The sequence below is a fragment of the Eupeodes corollae genome, chromosome 2, assembly GCF_945859685.1.
Source record: "Eupeodes corollae chromosome 2, idEupCoro1.1, whole genome shotgun sequence".
Classification (NCBI taxonomy): domain Eukaryota; kingdom Metazoa; phylum Arthropoda; class Insecta; order Diptera; family Syrphidae; genus Eupeodes; species Eupeodes corollae.
The window spans coordinates 465,204-485,303 of NC_079148.1; the positions used below are offsets into that span (position 1 = coordinate 465,204).

The following is a 20,100-nucleotide window of genomic DNA, read 5'->3' on the forward strand; positions in this document are numbered from 1 at the left end:
CATCACTTCGTTTCCAAAATTATGTTTAAGTTTCAAATAGGAATTTTTTGTAACAATCTATTAATTATTTCTAAAAGATGAGTTGAAAGAGTTTTTCTTCGCTTGGGAGAAAACATGAACTTAAAAACAATTGAGGTAAGTCCATATATGTTGCCTTCAGACTTTTGAAAAATCGCTATAATTACAAATATTGTTTACTTATCCTAAAATAAAATTTGTAAACTTGTAAATTGATTAATCCCATATCATTTTAATATATTTTTGAAATAATAAAGTTCATAATACTTGTATTTTGATTTCGACAAAAAGTTAAGCTTGGAATTAACCCCTTTTGATGCAAGACCTTCAGTTCGGGAGAAAAATTCGCATGATACAATACATAAATATTTTTATTTAATTCCTCTCTCTGTTTTCATCGTGTTATTTAAAAAAAAATGATATCTTGAATTGATTCAAAAAATGTTTAACCACAAAAATAAATACCTCATCAATTTATATTGAAATTCTCAAGCAAGCTTAAACCAGCTATACAATTATGTTTTTCTTTATTCTTTTGTGATTTAAAGTAATAAAAACAATTATTTAGTTTTTGTTATTAATAGTTAATAGACCAACAATTTCTAACAATGGTCGTTTTTAAATTAATTTATCAACAATTTGTAACAATTACACTTAGCACCATTAAGTAAGAATAAAAGAATACATCAATAATAAATTATGTTTCTAATAAATAAAACCTGAGAATCAAAACAATGTAATGAAGTAACAGAACACCGTTGCTTATTCAAAAAATTTAAAATAAATTTGTCTTAAAGTATTTATAGAATCTCAAATAACTTCATTTTGGTGTCCTTGAAAAGTTGCAAATAATAATTTTTGAACGTCCGGTTATTGTCATTAAAAGAACTTCAAAAAGGATGCAATCAAAAATTAAATTTTTAACTCTTTTAAACTGATTTTACTTTATGTAGGAAAGCAATGTCAATTGGATTTCTTAAGAAATGTTCACCAAATGGTATCAGCAATTTTTTAAGTCAAAATATTTTGTTACTCTCAAGATATTTCACTAGAAAATCAATGTTTATTAAATGTTTATTGTATTTTTTTTGTAATTAAAAGTTCACAAAATTTAAAGTCAATATATTTCTTTTGTATGAATTTTTTAATAATTTTTGTTAATATTATGTATTACATATTTATTTATGTTTCCATTGTTTGTAGAGAAAAAATGTAACTGGATTTTCCAAAAAGTTTACTTTATTTCAAAAACGTTATTCTCTTCGCGAAATTATTCTGAAATTAATATTATATTCGAGGCTAAAATTTAATTGAAGTCGACAACGTTATTAGTTCGCGAGATATTTCATGAGAACCAAAATTTCCTTTACTGACACAAATTTCTTTGAATGTCCTTTTTCTATATCATGACGTTATTATTTGTATAACACAAGTTGTTTAATGTCGATATCTCTACGAGCTTTTAAAAAAATTGCGGGAGAAAAAAGGTACGAATGTTAATTATGAAACCGCGGGAAATATCAGAATTTTCAATTTGACAAATTGGACGGGTTACAATAACTTCCAACGGAGGGTTATTAAGTATTTTTGAATTGAATAATTTTTATTTTGTTTTTAATAATCTTTTGAGCATTCTTTTCAAAATGGGTTTATAAATCAATATTTAATAATTAGTGTACCTTTTTTATTTATTTCTGCTCATGACTATTTGCATAGGACCTGTACACAAAACTAACATTTAGAATCAGATGCCATCTTGCAACGATTTCCAGAAATTTTGGCAATTTTTCGACCATATGAAATTCTAAAAAAATCTGTTATTTTACAAACGATTGTCTGGTACCACTTGACAATTCTTTTGCGTAAAGTCACATTTCTGAAATGTTTCTTAAAAGTTTATTTTTGGTGGTCTGGACGCTCGCGAAACATTTCTGAAATTTTTCTCTGTTTTCGATAAGTTTGGGAAATTTTGATTCTCAAGCATTTATATAGGTCGACAGTGGGTGAGTAGCCAAGTATATACATAAATAATATTTCGTGAAAAGTGTTGCAACTGATAAGATGAGCCACTTTGAAAAACATTTTAAAAATAAAAACCAAAAAAATTCCATGCACAACATTGTATACGATAATGCGAAACAAAAAAACATTTTCGAAACGTTTCCTAAAACATTTAAATAACAAAAAAACGCAAAACATTTCAAAAACATTTTTTAACAATATTGTATGAAATGTTGCTTTGGCGTGGAAAAACCTTAAGGTTAAGGAACCATAAAATTTATCATAAAATTAATAACAAGTTGTGTGAATTTTAAAAGATTTGTTAATTTTCTTATACACACGTTTGAAATTTAAAAGCCAATTTTCTTAAAAATCACCTTTAATGAAATTACAAAGAGCTTCAACGACTCAGTTATGCATTTCTATTTTGGCAACAACACAAACACAATAACAAAAAAAAACAAAACGAAATTTCTTTCACACTATCATTTAACTCAAAATCAAACTTTTTCAAAAGAAAATGTGAAAAAAGAAACCAAAAGAAAATAGAAAGACTTCTTTTGATTTTATTTGCCTTTCATTTAAAATATTTGTATACCTAACCTGCACAAAAAGTTAAAAAACTTTATCAAAAATTCCAATCAAATGCAAAGGAAATTAAAAAAGAGAAAAAAAAAACAAGATGATAAAAACAAAACAATAAAAAAAAGGATTGAAGGGGCGGGAAACAACAAACAAAAACAAATAAATTTAAAAAAATAGTATTTAAAAAAATTCTATTAGAATTCATAGCCATTGCTGCAGACAGGTACCTAGCCAACGGCAATATCTTCTTTTTGCTCCCAAAGAACCATAATAAAATAATCAAAGGACATTGCTCCTCCCACAAGAGGATAGGTCCTTTCGTTAGATAGGGCGGATGCGGACTTTTCATTCGAGAATCCCCATTCACCTAATATCTCACACCGAGCATTATACCCGCGCACATGTCATTCTGTCACTCTTGGAGCACAAGAGCTACCGACCAACAAAAGTGTGATGTGAACAATTGTTGATTGGAGGGACGCCAAAATAAACAAACATTTTATGATAGGAGAAGACTCCAAGAGAAAGATATAAAAAGAGATACATTTGGAAACGCCGAGAGAAAAAGCTTCCCAAAGTGCCACGGAGAGAGTATAACTTGTGGAATTTTTGTTTACAAAATTGAATTTGAGTAATTTCACCGGAATTGTCAAACGAATACCACGTGGATTCTTTCTCACTGGAAAGTTGTTGGAAGAAAGTTGCCATATGGAGATTTTATTTCATACAAAAATAAAATTATTTTTTAGTACAAATTTTATCTTAAACTTATTATTGAACAGACAAGATTTTATACTCCCTCACACATAAAAGAAGTTATTCCATAATAACTCACAAGAGCATATTGGGATATTCTTAAGAGATATTTTACTGATAACCCATTTAGATGCCCACTTCCCATAAGTTCCGAAAAAGGTGAATTTTGGTGGTGAGTATTATTTATAAGACCTTTGTTTATATTCCTTAAAAATGTCTTTTATTTTTTATTGGAACGCAGGAAAATTAAGGGGGTGGGGGTTAAAGTGTTTTCATTTTTTAAAATTTGCTTGAAAATTGTTTTTTTTTTTTATCTGTAAGTACACATTGTGGCTGGCTCATGTCTTTCTTCACTAAAAATATCATAAAACTTCGCTCAGTTGATAGATATAGTAAGAAGGTAATTTAGACAAAAACAGTAATAAGATCATGTTTTGAACGTTGCATTATATTTTTTTTTTGAGTTACGTATGTGTACAAAATTATTCTGTGTTACAAAAACCAAGTTTCTAGTTGTTGACGCTATTAAAATAATGCCATCTAGAATTTTTTTTTTAATAACTTCGAAGAAGTTTATTTGTATTTAATTGATCTAAGAATTATATCAATGTATCTGCAGATAAAACAATTATACCTATAAAATCATACGTTAATGGTTCAAATTCGAGAACTTTGGTAACTCAAATAAAATGCATAAATAATGAAGTACACAAAACAAAGCTTATGTGCTTGCAACAAATAGACTTAAATTGAATGCAAAAGAATGCATGAAATGAATGAATCAATAGATTGCAGTAAAGTGATGGACTAACAAATGATTGCATTTTAGTATGGATGAAATGATTTGTTATTACGTAAAATTTGATGTGCCAGTTTCAAGGTTAATTCAAAGAATACAATTGAAATTGATTGCGTTTGCAAAACATTGCATTTTTCTACAAAACAACTACTACATACAAATGTTGAGACTAATAATTTATTGTAATGAAAAAAACCTTCGAAAATAAAATAGGATATCTCCTTGCAACAAAATTTTAATTTAAGAACATTTTCACACCTAATGAGATGAACTCTTTTATAAACTTACTGTGAAGATATTAAATGAGTATTTTTGACTTATTTTAAAACCTTCTTATTTCTTGAAAAAACATTCAGAAACTCATTAAATTCAATTCAGATTCTATATTTCAGGTTTCTATAGGTTCAGGTTAAAAATTAAGCATAAGTCCATCCAGTCGTGAATTGTCAAACTAGCAAAATTAAAATACAACACTTTATTCGATAGTTTAAAAGTAGGTCCTACACTACCAAAATTAGAAAACCCCTGTATCAGTAACAACAAAAATTAATTAACTTATCACACATCACGTATACCCCAGGTTTCAAATATGTATATAAATCATGACTAAGGGAATCTCTGTTATTTTAGTTTAAAAGCATTACTTATACTTTAAATGAATTTTTATTATCACTAAAAAAAATACCTAATTAACATTTATCTAGTTTAAATTAATGTGTCAAAAAATTAATCTTTTTTTTTGAAAAGCTTATCATTGGCCGTGTTTCAACAATTCGATCCTACCGCTCTTGTTATCATTTAAAATAAATTTAATAAAAACAAATCACAAAATATACATATGTAATTATTATTAATGATTGTGTCTTTGTGATTCCAAGCAAAAGAACCTGATTTTAATTGCTTGAAATCCACTCAACAAGCAATTTATCAATAAATTGTATCAATTTAGGAGTCAACTATTTCAATCAGCTTCAGCGTTATTCTCTGTGCTACCCCTTTGTACCCACATTGAATTTTCCAAGAACTGGAACTTCCAGTAGAGTTCTTGAATTACTTGAGAAAATATCTATAAAGATTCTTGTTCAGTGTTTTGTCTATTCTACTTCCACTGCTATAGCTAGTATCCGGACTAGTATATGGAGGTACCACGCATGTTGAACTACTTTGTTTCTTACCGACCGTTAACCGCCCTCGAAATCTTCTCTAGGAATTCATTGGAAGTTGCCTGGCGATTGGTGATGTGATGATGTGGTGTATCATCCCCTTTGCTCATTAGATTCTCAATTATTTTTTCGTATGCTACTCGGGTTTTCTTCTTTTATTTTTGTTGTTGTATTATTTCACCCTAGTAGCAGAATACTATCTCTCTTTTTCTTGCATCCATCTGCGCCCTCTCGTGGCGGATCAGTACAGTAGGAGGAATTTAGTATTCACTTTTTGCTGCTGCTCTAGCGTGCAAACGGAATTCAGAATGCCCAACCAATTCATTCGTCGAATAAACGTCGACGCTGTAAGTCGGTTTGCCGGAGAACGTTCGTTTGCTTGCGATACTTTCACCCCGATGTGTTTTGTGTGTAAGAATTAAATTCAAAAATATAAATAGTGTTGAGATTTAACATAACAACAATAGTAAATAAAATTGAATATATTTTATTTGTATCCAGCTTTTATAAGCCAGTGAAATCAAACCACTTGTCACTTGTGATAAAAATCAAATATACATAAAAGTATCTTTTGGTGAACATCTACAAGTTTAGATCTTGTAGATAGATTTCCTTACGTACCAATTATAGATAGTATATACGAGTATGCCGGTCGGTTGAAGTCTACTTTACTTATCTATCAGAAAGAGTGAAATATTTAACCACTTTAATATCTATAAACAAATCGGCACAAGAGTGATTTATATCTATTTACCTACCGCTGCCTACCTGCCGTGCGTCGACTACCGAATATACTACCAATTCTCGCTGAATCTTAAATTTAATCAAATCTCCGATAATATTTTTGCTTGAAATTCGCAAAAAGTAAACAAATAAACAAAATCCAAGCTAAAGTTCATTACGTGATATAATTAACGTTAAATTGTAGGTGTATCTTCAAGCTTCTATATAGAATAAAAAAAAAAAAAACAAAACACGTTCCACAAAAGTATCCATATATACAAAATTAAAGAAGAAAACTAACCTACTTGAGAATATCTTTTTTTGAAAAAGTTCGTCACAATTGTCGCTGAGAGCTCAATATACGTAAGTGTTAATCATAATCTGGTTTAATTAATATAATAATCACATAGAAAATTGCCCCCCTCTCATCAGAAATCTAATCATAATTATAAATTATCTATTACTTGCAACACTGTATCTTTGTATCTTTAAGAAAGAAATAAATATAGTTAAATGAGAAGCAAACTAAACAAACAAAAAAAAAACAAACCGCAAAAATGTAATTATACCAGTTCATGTAATTTGTAAATTAATTTCGAGCCAATTAGAAAGTTACAAAAATATAATTAAATTTATAATAAATTCACGTTGAAAACAAGTATCTACATATCTATATATTCTGTATCTTTACATACATAACCATATAAAGTATAAAGTATCTTTGCCATGGCATTTGCAGACGCTAAACGCTAATATGCTGCGTGTACGAAGTATACAAGTGCTTAAGTTCAGTCACAGAGTTTCCTTTAACTCGGGCTCCGATTGCATTTGGGATTGGATTGGGTTGGGGTCGTTAATTAACGAGTTCTCCTTCATTTTCACTCACTGTAACACATTTATTCTGTTTTCTGTATAATGCTGCTGCTACTCTATCTGACAAATGCGGGAATGTGAATGAAGAAAACAACAACAAAAACTAAAATTAAAATTTAAAAAATAAACAGATACTCGTTGCACTTTGCGCAAGAGGAATTGCTGATGAACTCATCACGCATTCGGATCGAAAATGAATAATTTAATGTAAATGACATGCAAAGATGAAAAATAACGAGACTATTCTACAGTGGGTTTTTGTTTTCTTGAAGTTGTTGTTGCAGTTGCAGTGTTGCAGTTACATACGAAAAATGCATTTAATTGCAGGAAAATGTATTTCATTGTTAAATTGTTAAAAGAAAAATAATTGCTTGTGCGGATGTGGCTTAGCATAGTACGAGTAAAAGGAACCCCTCCCGTATATAGAAACTGATATTTAAGTCTCCATCATAATGCTATAGAAAAACCGAAGAAGCCCTATGCTCAAGTCATAGTCGGGTTTTAAACAAGAAATGTTATTGTTGTTCGGTGAGACTATGACTTGGGCACTTGTCACACAAACGATTTATGATTTTTTTCTTCTAAAGTTGTAAGGTTGTAATTGCGGAAGGCACAGTCAAATCTCTCTTATTCACACTTCATTCAAAATGTAGTCTTTACAAATATTTCCTTCTGAATAAAAGCGTTTTCGAAGTATTTCTGAAACTAAGAAACTGATTATAAAAAAATAAATTAGGTGGCGCAACAGTCCGTTTAGACTATAGGGCCTAGTGACTTACAACTCTCAACCATTCCTGTGTGCGAGTAATGTTGTCAGGAATGGAGGGGATCTACAGATTATATGCCTAATCCGAACGGTGTGAGAAAGCACTTTTTCATGACAAGAGTTACTCTTGGAGAATTTGTCAATTCCTCGCAAGAGGCAGTGCCCGTGAAAAGATTTAAGATTGCATAGGCAGGGATGGAACCCAAGACCTCTGGCATGACAGTTCAACGCACTAACCATCATGCCACGGGTACTACTAAGAAACTGTTTAGAACTATTGATTTCAAAATTCTCTTGAGCAATCTGGTTTTTGTTAGAGAGATGAAACAAAATGCTGTTCCTATTTATTTCTCTGATGGTTTATATGATATTGGAAAGCTTGGCTCTAAAAGATGTATAAAACTGATAGTAATAGATTTACATGAGTCTGTAAAAGAACGATGCATGCAATATATAATTCATATTTATTAAATGGAGTCAGAAGACAAAAGATCTTCATACATTCCAACTATCTTACCCAGCGTAGAATCAGCTCTTAGTGAAAAATTCTCCGATTGCATACGATTTTGTCTGAATTTTTGTTTCGAAGAATTCTTCAGATCAGCTGTTCAGATTTTTTTGTCGACATTTAAATTTTCCCAATCACGAAATCTTAGTAAGGACAAAACTAACCAATTGAAAAAAAAATGAAAGAAACTGAACTGAAGTAATTATTTGATCAATTTTTCTACTAGTTTTTAAATTTGAGTGTATCATTATTATTCTTTCCGCCGACAAATACCTCGACTGAAAAATAAACCTCTGACAGTACGTGTGGCATACAGTTTTCAGTCCGAGTGGATGGCTAGGGCCGTATTTGAAGCACCATAAAGCAGACATGAAGAAAAACATAATCTCTTTTACCACATCTAATTATTTTGGAAATTATCTAATAACCCGATCTTTGACACATTATTTCAGTGTGAAATTTAAGTTAAATCTTAGCTAGCTTTACAAATATTTGTGAAATAATTCTGAATAACATGAACATAAGCTTTAGATATTTTATGAAAACAGAGATTTCTGCAAGTAAACTGCATTAAAAGAAAAGATCTTAATTAACTTTACAATTATTCATTTCTAGAGCTAACTAACTACAGTTTAACTTCCAACCGAACAAAATTAACAATAATCTCTTCAAATTTGCTGATGTAATACCTGATCTTGGTGTTTCGATTTCTACTAGTTTCTTTATCAATAGGTTTTCAAAACTTGAACAAATAATAATTCTATCAACAAGTTTCTATTCCTTTTGTTTTCTATTATATTAAAACCTTCGAATGAAACCAGAAAACTATCAATGTTTTTGCAATTTCTACAAAGAGATCCTTGGCTGTAATTTTATTGGGTTGGTCAACTTTTTATTGTTACTTGAAACTTGCCCATTTTATAGAACGAGTTTATGAATAGATTTTTGTCCTTGAAAAAACTCTTATAGCGGAAAAAAAATCAAAAATAGGTGTCCATTGACCACTATTTCTTTTGATATCAAGAAATTCCATGGACAATAATAATAATATATAATAACATATATAATATATAAAGTAAAATAATAATTTTTATCATATGTCACAGAATAATTTCTTAGCAATTATATTAAGTTGCAATGCTTATATTTTGTATGTTATAGATTCTTGTTTTATATCTGATTTTCTTTTGATGATTCGTACTTTTGATGACTGAGCAATCCATTTCTTTTGATGTTTAACTTATAAACCATATGTCAAAACCTTTTTAAAATTTACTGATAAGATTCAGTTGTCAGTTGTAGAAGTTAAAATACTTAATAGTTGGAATGAAGACAAGATTATTTAATAATTAATTGGATTTATTTGACCGACATTTTTTCTTTCTTAGAAAACTCTTTTGGTCTAAGATTTATTCTTTTATTTCCTGTAAAACATAAATCTAGAACTTATTTCACATATTTAATTGAGTCACCCTATCTTAATTAATAGCACATGTTTTAGATTAATATATCCTGCTTAAGTTGGATTAAACTAAGTGTATTAGAATGACAGTTTTTTTCCTTTAAAGAAGTATCAATTTGATTTAGTACTTAAGATATAATACAATATAAAATGACAAATAAAAAGAGCATGATAAGAAATGTGTTATAGTTGTTATAAATAATATTAATTCTTCTGTTTGCTAACACACAGAAGTTGTAAATATATTTGAGAAAGATTTTAAACATTAGCTTTCAAAGGTTTTTAATCCAAAGCCGGTGTAAAAATGGAAATTTTCTTTTTTCTATTTGCTGCGATTAAAATTATCACTTTCGATGTAAGAGTCCCAATTTTTTGATAATGTCCAGCTATAATTCAAAAAATGTTAATGTGAAATGTTTGTTAGTTTAAAAGTTTTTTTCATTATATGGCTTAATAATTCAGGAAATTTTGTCGAAAAAAGCATTTTTAACCGCAAGAAACTTCATTTTAAAATATCGCCGACAATTAACAACTAAATTGTAGAGAACTCTTCGCCAATTTTAAAAATACACCACTTCATTCACTTCATAGATTCTTTCTATAAGTTTTCGAAATCTGTACAATATTGACGAAATTCCGACTATACTTAGATGATTTCTACAACTAAAATATCCCCTTAAAAACAATGTCAAGCTGTAAAGAAAAATCAAAGCGTATAATCAAAAAAAAATATGAGTCAATAAAAATAATAAACTTACATGAGGTGTGTGAATTTTCTATAATATGTATTTCGAACCTGTTAACACCTAAATCACTACTCCCCCAAGCAAAATAAAGAAAAAGGCGAAGAAGAAAAAAGGCTGTTATAAGAAGCTTTTATGGTTTGTTTGTAGTGTATTTTCTGTTAAATCAGGCGTTATTCTATACCAAAGGAATCTGCCATGGCTCATTTTATGGGGGTGCGAATGGCTCTGTTAACACAACAATAATGGGTGTTATAAAACATCCTTACACGTTTGTGCCTTAAGCAACCCTTTTCTTTTTAGCTTGATTCCATCTGCTGCAGTGATTTATTTTCTGTTTTTTTTTTTTGTTAAGATTTATTTATTTATATTGATTGTTGTAAGGAATGTTACACTATGATGATACAAATTATGAGAAAGTAATGCAACTTATTTGATGTTTTTTAAAAATTGTATTTTTAAACTGTTATTGAAAAGCTATTTTTGTCGAAATGGGCAGAATTATATTATATTATAAACTTCACATTGGAAGCGACGACTAAGAACTATATATCGGCGACAAATAAAAATTATGTTTACATTGAGATGTAGGAAAATTACTTTGAGAAAAAATCAGTTGGTATTTTTTTACTAAAGCAATTTAAAAAGTGAAAGATTTGGTTGATTTTCAATATCTCTAGAACTATTTACGCTATCGACTTCAGTTAAAAAAAAATTAATGAACAAGAAATATTTGCTACTTTGAATATATTACGACAAAAAATTATACATTCGAAAAAAGTTTATCAAATAAAGTTTTGACAATTTTTAGAACATTTTTTAAAATTCTTATTTTTGGGTCGAATATCTTGAAAATAGAAAAAGATATCGGGAACTTTATTGTAACCAAAATCTTTTAGAAAACAAGAAAAAAACGGTTCATTAATTTAATTTGAACACGGGATTCATTTAAGTTTCCGAGGACTATTTCATCTTATACAATACACTTTTGTAAATATTTTAGTAAATTGTTCGAATGGACAGTTTATTTATAAAAAAGAAAAAACCTTCAAAAACCTTCATATGTATTACTAAAAATTTGTAAACATTGATTTTTGATTCGAATATATTGACAATTAATAAAGATATAAGACCAAAATTTTAAACGATTTAGTAAAATATTAAAGCCATTTTTAGCATTTTTTCTAATCTTAAAAGATTATTTACCTAATTTTTAACGATTTTAACATCCTATTATCTCTTAACAATTTTCTAAAGTTAAAATCACAGAATGGCTTCTTTAACTTTGAACAATTTACTAAATCCAATGTACAATTATTCTTATAAGAACAGTCGATGGATTGGCCCAGTCATTTTTTGTTTATATTGTGAGCGCACTCAAGGGGTTATGAATACCCTTATAATGATTATAAGAGGGCAGGATGGGATTGGAAATGTTTTGAATGCCTGCACATTTTAATGAGTGGGAAATATTGAGTCTGGTAAATCATTCCACATTCGTGTAGTGCGACTAAAAAAAGAATCTCTGTACTTTACTGTACGTCCGAAATTGGGCTAGAGCGGGTATTACGATTAAATTGTTTGAGGGAAAGAGTGCAACTTCGCTAGAACATTGTTTATGAAAATAGCGATACAAATATGACAGACATGAAACCTAACGGCAGTGGTTTTGTATCAAGAGATACAAAAGTTTCAGTTTAACAACGGTCATCTATCAATTTTAGAGCACTTTTTAAAATTCTGTCCAAGAGACTCAAATGTGTTATTGGAGCACCTGCCCAGATATGAGAATTGTACTCGAGTTTGGGACGAATATTAGCTTAATAGATTGTAGCCAGATCTGAAGGGGTAAAAATCTTTTTGCATCTTCAGTAAAAACCGAAGCACTTAGCAGCATTTTTGGCAATGTCAAATATGTGATCACTCCACAACAAGTGGTTTGTAATGCACATACCTAGGACTTATAGTTGTTCAATCTCCTCGATGCAAGGACCACCCATGAATAGTGGTATTGAGGAAGGGTAGCGCTTTTATAATAGTAAACATCATTGAGTATTCTAAGCATTAAATTCTACACGGTTTTTAAATCCCAATTGGACAATGCTGTCAAGATAAGAATTTAATGAGCTTTCATACGCTCCCGTTGGTAGTCCACATCCGAAGCACAAGGATGAGAATCTAAAATGAATATGAGAAACTGAGGGTACTGTCATCAGCGAAACAATTAAGTGGGTTAGAAGATTCAGACAAAGGATCATTTATAAAAATAAGGAAAAGTGTCGGAGACAAAACGGAGCCCTTGGGCACACCACTGATTATTTTGTGAACTGTCACTGTTTAGAATTGTTAAGATGCTCGATTTTTAATAAAAAGTCTTAAGCAATTTAATAGTTAGCGCAACGAAATGATAGGCTTACAATTTTGGAGTCGTTTAGTGATTGCTAAATATTTAGCAAATTGCTAATTTGTAAATTGTTAAGCTCTAAACAATAGGTTGCTTAAAATTTTGTGCCATTAACTTCAAATGTACACATGGTCCAAAAAATCTCCCTACAGCAGCTTTCTTTTTGTTGTATCGGGATAAAATATTTACTATAACAATATATTAGAAAAGGGTTTTTGAAAACCACAATCATAATTTTTTTTTAATTTGGTAAAAAGGTGAAGGTGGAAACTAACTTTTTTTCAATGTTACCACTTTGGTTTTTACATTTATTCCTAGTACTTTTTTTAAAAGAACAATACAATTAGGCTGCTGTATAAAGACTTTTTAGACTAAGTGTATGTATTTCAACTTCAAAAATAAATAAAGTCATTAAAATTTACCAAAATGCCTTAAAAAATCAAAATTAAAGACCTTCAAAAAATAATATTAAGCTGATGTTTGACTATTTGGACAGCAAACAGCTTAAACTTCATTTTTTGATTGAAAACTTTTAGAAGTTCTATAATTCGGTTTACAAATAATTAAGGGCTCTAATAGGAAGTTTTTAAGGTGACTCGTATCCCAGCTCCTTTTTGGACTTGATTATGTAGCGAATTCTACAATGGTACAAGTCAAAGCGTATATAACTTTGAAGCCAAGTTAATACCACGAAAACGACCTCTGTACTTTTTATGTTTAGATTATAAAAACAAAAATTAGTATTTAAATTATTTTTTTTTGTGTCTAAGAATTTAACTTCCTTCATAGAAAACTTTAATTATTATTACCTTTGAAGGCACTAAAATAATTTATGTTTTTGTAGTTTTAATTTAATGACAATTTTATTTATGAGTGATGTTGCATCATTATGATGATCTAAGAATAAATTAAGCTCTATGCAACTAAAAATTGCAAAGTCTATTCTCATAAGAAATCGCATTTTCTAAGTTTCATTATAAATTTTTGTCGGTTTTTAATTTGTATACTTGTGAATACAAGTTTACTGTAGTAATCAAATTTTAATTATTATTCAGTATAAGCAATAAATTATAATTTATATGTAATTCATAGAAAAATATTGTTTTGATGCAATTGATGTTCTTTCATTTCAAAATATATTGCCTTAGAGTCATCTTACTATCTTTTTATGTATGCATGTTATTCAATTATGTAAAAGAAAACAATTAACATTTTCTCAATAAAAACAAAAATATTCTACAAAAATTGGATGTATGTATGTACATGCATATGTTGTATTGCATATTAAATATAAAAATGCACTTTAATATTCAACAGCAATATAAAATAATGAAACAAATTAACTTATCAAATGAGAAGAGACTCAACTCAATTTAACTCGAAACTTGTTGAATAAAAGTTGCATTATTACAAAACAAAAACAAAAATAAGGAGAAAAACAATTAATTTAAAAGTAACGACTTTCCGAATATAGCGAATACAATGTGTCTGTCTAGTTTACTTATAAGTATTATTGTATATGTAGTTTTTGTTTTCTGCATAAACTTATAACTTATAATTACTTACAACTTTTTGAGCGCATTATTAGTAGTAATTGCAATGTAATTAGTTTGTATGGGGAATGTGTTATGGAAATTAATTGATTAATTATGCAGGCATTTTTTTTGTGTAGAAATGTATGCAGGTGAGGCGTTTAAATATAGAAAAGAAAAAATAACAATTTGGACCGAAAAGTCCATCACAACGAATTATTCAGAACTACAAAAACAAGCGTAGGTTACCTATAATTACAATTTTACTTACGTACAATTGGTATCACCTTAAAATTTAGAGGCGTGTTTTTTAGATGTGGGTTATTAATGTTATTATAAATTAGGTTTTAATATTGTTGACAGCTGAAGTATTTTATTTACGTGTGCAAATTAAAAGGTTTACAGTGGGTAAGAAAAACAATAATGGGATTACAACGGCATAATTCAAAAATGAAAATGTTTAGAATTGTTAAACATCAAAACTATTTTAGGCCTTAGGCAATTGTAGAGGCCTAAAAATGGATTTTTTTTTAAAAATATATCGAGATTAAGGAAATTACAGCTTTTTCCAGGGTCCATAGCTGGTCTAACAGCTCTTGTAATCATAGAGGTGTGTACGTGCCAGAAAAACATTTTTAAACAGTTTGAGAAACATTTCAGAAATATTAAGAAACTATTTCAGAAACAGACACATATTGCTTAAATCCTTCTAAAATGTTTCTGAATTGTTTTTTTTTTTTGGTCGAGACTCTCATGAGACATTTCTGAAATGTTTTTGAAATTTCTGTTTCTGTTTCCCATTTCGAATGGGACGCTCTTAACAAAGATAGAAAGTATGTTAGTGGTTTAATATTTATAAAGGGTGATTTTTTAGCTATTAATTGTTTGGCAACACTGGTTTAAACTTTCACTGTCTAACATCTTCAATTTGGTCTATAATTTAACCATGAATCGTCTTACAAACGAACAACGCTTGCAAATTATTGAATTTCATTATCAAAATGCGTGCTCTCGAAATGTTTGAAAGAGTGTGCCAAAATTGGGCTAAGCTAACATTTGCATGAAAGTCGATTCAAATAAAGATTTCATGTATTTTTCTGCAGTGTATGTGCTTTTTTTTTGTTAAAAAACTTTAATATAGCTTTTAAAAAATCACCCTCTATAATAAATATCGCGGAAAGTTAGAATCAACGAGAATTTTAACCAATTGATAAAAATGTATGAAATAAAAATTGTTTTGCGGGATCTATTTGACGAAAATTTAAAAAATAAAATCAAAAAAATCCGATGCTTTGATTCAAATTTCGAAAAATACAAATTATGAAGAAGATGAGGTAGAAAGCAAATAGAAACATTTTTGAAATTTGTCTGCAAAGTTTTTAAACAATATTATCTACCTGCAATGTTATTTTTTATATTGTGCGCGTACTAAAGGGGTTATGAATACCCTTATAATGATTAAACACAGTGAATTAGGAAAGGAGGATAGGATTAGGAGGGAGAAAACGATGAGCATTGGTTTTGAATGTCTGCACATTGTAATGAGTGGGAAATATTAGGTCAGGTAAAGCATTTCACATTCGTGTAGTGCGGCTAAAGAAAGAATCTCTGTACTTAACGATACGTCCGAAATTGCGGTCAAGGGTAAATTGATAGGCATTCCTGGCAGTACGAGTATTACGGTTGCATTGTTTAAGGGGAGGAACGCAACTGGCTATTTCGCTAGAGCATTGCTTATAAAAATAACGATAAAACAATGACAGGCATGAGACCTTGTGCGGGGTTCAAGAGAAGCAAATGTCTCGGTGAGAAAACGATCTCCTATCATTTTTAGATCTGTTTTGCAATTTTGTCTAGAAGACTCAAGTACCCAGCTAAAATATTAGAGTTATACTCATGTTTAGGGCGAATAAAAGCTTTTTAAACTATAGCCAGATCAGAAGGAACGTCGGAGAAAACCTAAACACTTAGCAGCATTTTAGGCGATGTCAAATATGTGATCACTCCACAACAAGTGGTTTGTGATGCTCATACCTAGGACTGATAGTTGTTCTTCTCGATGCAAGTACCACCCATGGATAGTGGAATTGGGAGAGAGTTACGCTTTTGTGAAAGTAGACAGCATTGAGTTTTTGAAGCATTAAGTTCTACACGGTTTTTGATTCCCTATTAGACAATGCTGTCAAAATCAGAATTTAATAAGCTTATCATACACTGTCGTTGGTGGTCCACATCCGAATAACAAGGATGAGAATCTTAAAACAAATATGAAAGGGAGAGGGTACTGTCATCAGCGAAACAATGCAGTGGGTTAGAAGTTTCAGACAAAAGATCGTTTATGAATATAAGAAAGAGAGTCGGACACAAAACGGAGCCCTGGGGCACACCAGCGTTTCTTGAGCGTAAAAACACCTACATAATCATAATAAGCTAATGATTTTTTGATTATGTACAACAAATGATATAAAACATATGTAGGCTAAAGTCTTTTTTTCACGGGTACTGCGAGGAAATCTACTCCAAGAGTCATTCTCGTCATGAAAAGTGCTTCTCAAATTTTGTTGTTCTGAATCGGCATATTAAATGTAGGTCCCCTGCAACCATAAAATGACTAGAACATAGGAATGTTTGAGAGTTGTAAGTCGCTAGGTTTTTTTTTTTCTCTACGGATTAATGCGCCGTATAATTTTTTTTTTGTAGAGAACGATTTAAAATAAAAGAGGCCATTCATTATTTGAAATGCTTGTGGAGTCACTTCGTACGTTTATCTATAAAATTTAACCTAATTCCTCTTTAACTATTACACACTATTTTCAGACGAAAACAAACAATACAATAACAAGTTCTCCAATACGATTACTTCAACTTTCAACTACCGCAATTAGTCTGAAAGCAAACAAAAAATGCAATTTTTTTAATAAACAAATTATTTAATATGATAATTTGGCCATACTAAAATAAATTAGCTTTCAGTTGTTGTGTAGTAGCAGATTTGATCGTTTTTCTGATCAAATATTTTGTTTAATCGCTTAAAAATGCTTGTGGAAAAGATTAAAATTTCAGTGGACTTATAGAAATGGGTCAAAATCAATGAAAAGGCCATACTTATTTATCACGTATGCAAAAATATGGATTAATTTTTTCATCTCTTCCTGAATAAACCTGTGTTACACACCATAAAACTTGTTCAGTTATTTTTATAATATCAAAATGCCGCCGATAAGAAAAAACAAATTTAAATCTTTCCAGTTTTTTTATATAATGATATCAACAAAAACAAAAACGCTAAGCATACAAAATTGTGTATACCTAGCGCCAATCTTTTTAAAAAAGAAGTCTTTACCACAGTCATCATGCATTAATAAATCGCTCATCCTTTATGAAACTTGTCATGAGAATTTGTTTTATCTTCATTTGCCTGCGACATGTAATTCCGTACGATTATGATGACAAATAGGAGAAAATGGGGCATTTTAATTCTGGAGAAAATTGGACTTTAGTTTCTAAAAGTTGTATTGAATTTTGACAGAAAGCTACATTTTGAGGATAAGGAAGGCTCTTAATATGGAGTTAAAATCTGTTGACAATTTTGGAACTATATAAAATTGAGTTTTAACACCGGTAACGGCTTTTGAAATATTTACATTGCAAAATTCGAAGAGAAGTTTTGTTCTCACTCCAATTTTCGAAACGAAAACTACCCACATTAAAAAATTGTATCACACGCTGATCGGATAAGTTGTACCAGATTTAAGTTGCTTTCCAAAATTGGTAACCAATGAACGGAATAAACAAATATGAGCTGCAGTTTTATTATTTTGTCAAAAAAGAGTACATGCTCCGTTAATATAAATAAATATATTAGGTGGCACAACAGCCCTTTGAGAACTAGGTCCTATAGTGACTTACAACTTTTAACCATTCCTGTGTGCGAGTAATATTGTGAGGAATGGAGGGAATCTACAGTTTCAAGCCGATTTCAAACGGATAATTTGAGAAAGCACTTTTCATGGCAAGAATTACTCTTGGAGGATTTGTCAATTTCTCGCAAGATTCAGTACCTGGGAAAAAAACTTTAGATGGCACAGACAGGGTTTGAACCCAAGACCTTTGGCATGAAAGTCCAACACACTAACTATCACGCCACGGGTACAACACTCCGTTGATATATCGTAGAAAAATAACAAAACAAGAAATGGACATTCGGGCGTATACTTACTTTTTTTAATTCTTTGAATTTCTAATACTCTTACTTTAGTAACATTAAAAATTTGAAATGGCTAAAGTATTTTGTTCATATTAAGTTGATCATGATTCGGTTTCTGTGCACGAATCTGGAAAATTAAAAAAAAAAAAACGTACGATCATTTTATTTATCATTATATTGACATAATCTGGGCCCAGACCAAATCTTATGTTCGCAATATTTGTTAATTATGTTTCAAAAATTTCAAGTAATTAACGGATTGAACAACTATTTGCTGCAGTTCCATTATTTTTCAAAAAGAGAAAGATCCTTTAATATATCGTAGGCAAACAATAATACAAGAAATGTGCACTCGGGCGTATACTTACTTTTTTAAGTTTATCAAAATGACTAACATTTTTGTTAATTCGCTTTCACATAACAAACTTGAAATGAATCATATTTTAGTTTTTGAGCATGAATTTACTCCCTTCTCCCCTAATTTTCTTCGCTTTCGACTCTAAACGAAATGCTAAAATGCCATCTTAAAGACAATGTGTCTTCGTTAATTACTATTTACAATTCAAAAAATGAAAAAATAAATAAAACTTCGTCCAAAGAAGAGCAAAAAACCTGCGAAGTTCACTACTTAATTCGACGACGACGAGTGTGGCAAGCGAGCAGAGAAGAACTTCATCTCACAATTTATGTAACATAAATGTATAGCTATGTAGCTTGTAGAATAATTTATAAAGCCAAAGATACAAAATAAAATTAAACACAAAAAAATATTCTTAACAGAGATCTTTCTTGCTGTTTTGGATTTTCCACCACATCAGACATCACATTCATATGTGAATGCATAATGACGTAGAGACGACGGACGCGAGGACGAGTACGAGAGGTGTACAATGTACAATCTACGAGTTAAGCATAGCAGGAACGGCAATGCTTCTGGAGCTCTCTAAAGCTGGACAGAAAAAAGAATGAAACTCTTAAGCGCAGTAATTATGCTGTTCGCTAATGGGAAGCAATGTGTCACATACGCTTGGCGGCAGTGACAGTCGCTTAAGTGACATGTTGACTGCCAGATGAGACAAATTTATGAGGACGACAGCTACAGCTATAGAGACGAGACGTAAGGGGAAAAGAACCGATAGAGTTAGTGCAGCTTTCAGACTTGCGTGGGATCCATGACGATTATTTTATTACGAATGAATTCTTGAGGTTTCGCATTTAAATTAACAAAAAAACACAACAACAACAAAAAAACTTAAATTTTTAGAGTCATGTTCGTATTTATTATCTTGTATTTTATTTATTTATTTTTTGTTTTCATCTGAAATTTACATGTTTGCATTCTAAATTTTAATCTCAATTAAATTAAACAAAACATTTTTATAATTCAGAAGTTTTATTTTTACACTGTAAAAATATGTTGTTTTTATTTTTTAAATAATTATTGTAGATATAGATCAACAAAATAAGAAAGAAAAAAAACAAGAAAGGGAAAATAATGTTGTTTTCGTTTGTGTAAACAAGAATCGTGTTAAATTGTGATGTGAAAACAACAAATACAAC

At 30.0% G+C, this 20,100-nt stretch overlaps 1 protein-coding gene across 2 annotated transcripts in view; it reads left to right on the plus strand.

The window, feature by feature from the left end:
* Window positions 1-20,100, plus strand: part of LOC129948196 (LIM domain only protein 3) — an 84,430-nt gene that overhangs the window by 22,755 nt on the left and 41,575 nt on the right. Inside the window, exon 1 of one of the 2 annotated variants that reach the window (XM_056059078.1) lies at window positions 5,589-6,408. The exons of the other annotated variant lie outside the window; for it this stretch is intronic. The gene's annotated coding sequence lies outside the window, so the exon portion shown is untranslated. Of the gene's footprint in view, window positions 1-5,588; window positions 6,409-20,100 lie in introns of those variants that run through there. 2 annotated transcript variants of the gene reach the window in all.